The following is a 4,765-nucleotide window of genomic DNA, read 5'->3' as shown; positions in this document are numbered from 1 at the left end:
GCTCAAGTAGAGACCTGTGTAAACCTATGGGACTCCTCAAGTGCCCAACATCAACAATGGGCCTACATAGTCACATGGGCATAATACTATGTTGTGAGATCGAAAAGGTGTATTGTGTGCAAACCAGAGAGGTAACACATAAATCCACATGTTTTGCGCCACAAAATCATCATAGTTACACCTGAAGCTAATGCTAAAACCATATTTCCAGGCTGAGCTTCATGTTTAGTAGTTGTCATGAATGCAGGCAATGACACAGGCTATCATATAGGTAACCAGCTTTGTGCATAGCACATGGTATTAAAAGTACGGTACATTTTGAGAAAGGGGTGCCTTCCTGCACAACAACTATTCTTTATGGCATTTTTTATTTGTATGTGTGCTGCAGAATGCAGCTAACATGGAAACAGGAAAATGTGAAAAAAAATATTTTTGTTATGCCAGCGTCAGGGATTTGCAGAATGTTGTAGCGAATCCCTCTCTACTATTCATTGTAGATAGAAATTTGCGTCAATATCCGTGGTGCAATGTAGGGCATTGTGTTACTTTGGGTTACAAACTAAAGCATATTTTTATTTGTGTTGGTGTGTGAATGGCAGCAGAAGACTTTGCATCAGTTGTATTCAAAAAGTAACCCAACTGAGGGAAGCTCTTTGTAAATCTGGGCCTTAGTTTTCTAATGAGTGTGTAAATGCTTTTGCTGCTGCAGAAGACTGATACTCCTAGTTAAAGTAGCAGACTTTGAAGAAGTTTAATTACTTCGACTAAATTATGCACACGTAAACATGAGGCATGGATGTGTTGGTGTGGGGTCTTCGCGGTTATATCTTTTATGGTCATGGTTTTTTTGGGGCAGGTACTTACTTCAAGCTTGTTCCCACGATGCCATTAATTTCGGTGACAGGTGGTATTCTAAAGAGAGTATAAGTCTTTTCTACACCGCCAAGACGAGCTTGAAGAGGTGAACACATGCCGCTGCCTCTTGACAGGTTTATTTGAAAGGAGGGAAAACAACTCCGGGCTCGTCTGCCCCTCCCCCAACTCGGTGTTAGCTGTGGGGAGAGCTGTGTGCTCTCATGGGCGAGCTGTCCTGCGTGCACCATTCTACGTATTCGTTCTACTTGTATTCAGCGTGTTTACCAGCAGCACTGCTACCGTAAAGAGCTTAAACTTCGTGCGCTCAAACCCCTGTCGCCTCCAAAATCTGTGGCTCTCCTTCGTTCAAGCCTCCTCGACGTTTTTCCAAAATGCAGTTTTATTCCCTGAATATATGTAGCGTTAGGAAGTAGAAGGTGCCCGCCTTTCTTTGCAGTATGCCTAAACCTTGCAGCGCCGCGAGTCTCTGGTAGCTAATGTGGCACTTTAGTGATGTTATACTAGTGACATATTAATGCAAAGTGTATTATACAAGATGGCTGTGGAAAGAAGGACGCATTGCTGATTACTAAGTGACCAGGGGCATAGCTTTGTCCATGGGAATGAGGAAGGTGTGAGCAGGGACATCTTGAGGATTTTGGGGGCCCTGCCCCTGGCCCGAATGTATTTTGGGGTCCCTTTTCGGAACAGCTTTGAATTTATGATCCAATATCAGCTCTTTCATGCCCTCTTTGGCCAGGTCACTGGCAGTGCTCAGGCAAACTCGCCCAAATTCTACATGTGGTTGTGAATCTAAGATTTCCCAGCAAGCAATACAGTGTACCCAACAAAAAAGATGTCACATACATGTTCTTGCATCGGCATTACATCTGGTCCACCCCGGCATTGTGGAAACAGCTCAGCTCAAGAAGCATCTATTGCATCTATGAAGTGGAGACAGCATCACCATCATAATGGCCTCTACATACCACACAATTTTCCTCTATGCTATTTTCATTTAGGACCCTTCGTGTAATATTTATGAATTTGCCAAATTTGGCCAGGTCCGAAGGCTCCATGCTGGACTGGAGCAGGGCCAATGCATCCGCGAATTTTCTGTTCCCATGCCTTAAAAACATTGGTTTTAACAATCCACTTCGATGTTGCAGTAATGTAGGGCAGCAACATAGTAGGTGTACCAATGATTCTGCTCTATAATTGCACAGCCTGCATCTGACTATGTTGCTCAGCGATTTCCAGCCCGGATTCAGTTATTTTATTGGCAGGGGGCTAGGCGTGCCCATTGAATTTCTCTCAAGCACTTCTTTCTTAGGGCGTTGTTCATATATGGTTGAGTTTTGTGCGACTCATATGCTTTAGTTAGGCCAGTCAACCCTCTGATGGCCTTCAGTCTTGCTTTATCTTCACTCCTTGTATATCTTGATATCTGGGTGGTGTGATTGTTTAGCGCCCTCTTTATTGCAGGATAATTTAGTTCTTCTTGGGACCAGGATGCTATGGATAAGCCCAGCGTCACTACTGTCACCAGACAGTACTCCTGCCATGGGTTCGGTGCTCCCTCAAATATAGTTCTCAATACCTCCCTAAAAGATCCTTTCTGGGCTTTTACGGTCTTGAACAACGCTTCAAAAATTGGGTGTCATCCTTGCGCAAGGGCCATGCTAATCTTCTCTGTCTCGTTCTATTTTTAGTATATGTGACACCGAAACAAGCATAGAAGTCAAAATAGTTTTTCATAAAGATATAGGTCAAAAATAGTTGTTTTCCATTATAATTTTTTCGACGTCTTCCTGTGTCTAGTTTTGTAACTCCATAGCTTGTGTCAGTAATATTGTTTAAGACGGCCACATTTTCAATGCATTTCAGGATCTACTCTGCAGCATTCCAGACTGCTTTAATATTGACAAGATCATAGCTCATTTTATGAGAGTTCTGAATCCTCTCACTTTTATGATCATTTGTAGTCACTTCCTGCACTAGGTCCTGTAACTTCTTGATATCTCTGCCCAAAGCATCACTCAGGCACCTCCTTTGCAGAACACATTGGCATGCTTTTAGTGTGGCATAATGCTGCAGATGCAGATTTCAGATATTAGCCATTGTACCCTAGTTACCAACAAGATTCCTTTTCAATGTAGCAAAGCAGTATCCACATAACCAGGCGTCTCTCTTTATTTCTCAGTTTCTTATACTGAATGTCTTACCCAGATCCCTTTCTTTGAAGCTGGATGCCTTGACTTCACCCTGGCAGAATCTAGAGGCCACGCAGCATATCCGGCTCTTCTCTGTTGTCTGCAGGGCTTAGTGGCGGGCTCTAAACTTCATCAGTGGCCCTCCTGAAGAACGGTCTCTGAGTTACTCAGTATGTGTGTGCAGGCACACAACTAAACACGCTCAGCAGCACTGCAAACCCAAGTGGAGCATTGTGTGCTCTTTTTTTAGTGTCCTTCAGGGGTTTGCTCCACATCCTGAGCCCCCCAGCAAGATAAGATGGGTAGGCTACAATCAGTGGCTGACTGACACCCGACAGGGCCTCCTAGAACTTGACCTTCAGCATGCATGACAAGGGCCCTGGTGCAAGCCCAGCCCAGCCCAATTACTGAAACACTCTGGGGCTTATTTATCAGCCCATTGTGCCACCCCTGCTTCGCTTTTTTGGGTGCACCATTTGCCGAGTGGGCCTGCTCCTATTTACAAGGCCACATAAAGTCACCCTGAGTGACTTTTCATGGCCTTGTAAATTTGGGCCCCTTTCATGCATTATTCTGCGTTAAAGGGGCGTCCCATGAGTGTTGCTCTGGGCATTCCCAGCAGCATCCATGGAACCTGACACATTTGCAGATTTACAAAGTGTCATGAACCTGGAAATGCATCCGATTCCTACGTCTCGGGCGGCATAGGAGTGGAGCAACCAGGAGAAATACTATTATTTCTTCCCATTTGTTGCTCTTTCCATGTGTGTTGCATTCTGCAGCACCCATAGAAGGATCAAAATGCCATTAATAATGGTCTTTGTGCAGGAAGGTGTCCCTTCCAGCACAAACTCAATCATCCATGCAACACAGGCACCTTTGCACCACAGGTGTCTGCCTTTGCCCACACGCTGATGTTTGTGTATGGCGCAGGAGGGAAGGGCAGGAATTCACTGTATCTTGTAGATACACCCATTCCTGCCTTTTTATTTTGACACTCGGATACGCAGCAGGAAGGCATGCTGTGCTGTAGTGCCTTAAAATATAGTAAACGAGGCCCTCAGTCTGGCAGCCTTCAAGTGAGACCTGGAGATGTGCGCTTTCATGGAAGCTATGAGCCTACCTCTAGACAGCACAAGAAGCCCTCCTACCCCCTTTAGAAGGAACTGGACACCACCGCCCCCAGGATCTCACTTAATCCACCTCTTAGTCTGTACTCGGGCAGCTGTCTGGTCAGAGCCCTGTGACTGACCTCTGAAGGCCACAAGACTAAATATGAGTAGTACCCTGAAGGACTTCAAGCCAAAACAGCATGGCCGATTTCACACTTAAATTGCGGGCATTTAACTACCCCAGTGCTCCTTGTGATAGCATGAGTGGACCAACCTCGACCTGCACGTGTGGCTCAAACTTAGCATATACATTAGGAGCATTAACCCACTCTGCTAGCACACGGCTGTAGGCGCGCGCTTCTGTCCTAGAAGCAGCTAGACTGACACGATCCGGAAACAGGTGTGCTCTTTGCACTTGGCCTCGCTCCCGTCCTCACACACACTGGCACCACCCTCGCTTTGACCATGCCTCCCTCTCTCTAGCAGCGGCGATGCGCTCGTTTGAGTAACGAAGACAGAGGCACGCGACTTTTCGGTTCAAATTCTGCTAGTGGGGTTTTAGAAAACTGATGTTAACCTGGAGAG

At 45.7% G+C, this 4,765-nt stretch overlaps 1 non-coding gene across 1 annotated transcript; it reads right to left on the bottom strand.

Moving 5' to 3' along the window:
- Positions 1 to 2,482: 2,482 nt before the first annotated feature.
- On the bottom strand, positions 2,483 to 2,591 carry LOC144780512 (U6 spliceosomal RNA). The gene has a single exon (XR_013600752.1). It is a non-coding gene; the product is annotated as a U6 spliceosomal RNA (small nuclear RNA).
- Between the last annotated feature and the right edge of the window lie 2,174 nt (positions 2,592 to 4,765).

The sequence above is a fragment of the Lissotriton helveticus genome, chromosome 1_1 (genome assembly GCF_964261635.1).
Source record: "Lissotriton helveticus chromosome 1_1, aLisHel1.1, whole genome shotgun sequence".
Classification (NCBI taxonomy): Eukaryota; Metazoa; Chordata; class Amphibia; order Caudata; family Salamandridae; genus Lissotriton; species Lissotriton helveticus.
This window is presented reverse-complemented; position numbering and strand designations above follow the sequence as displayed.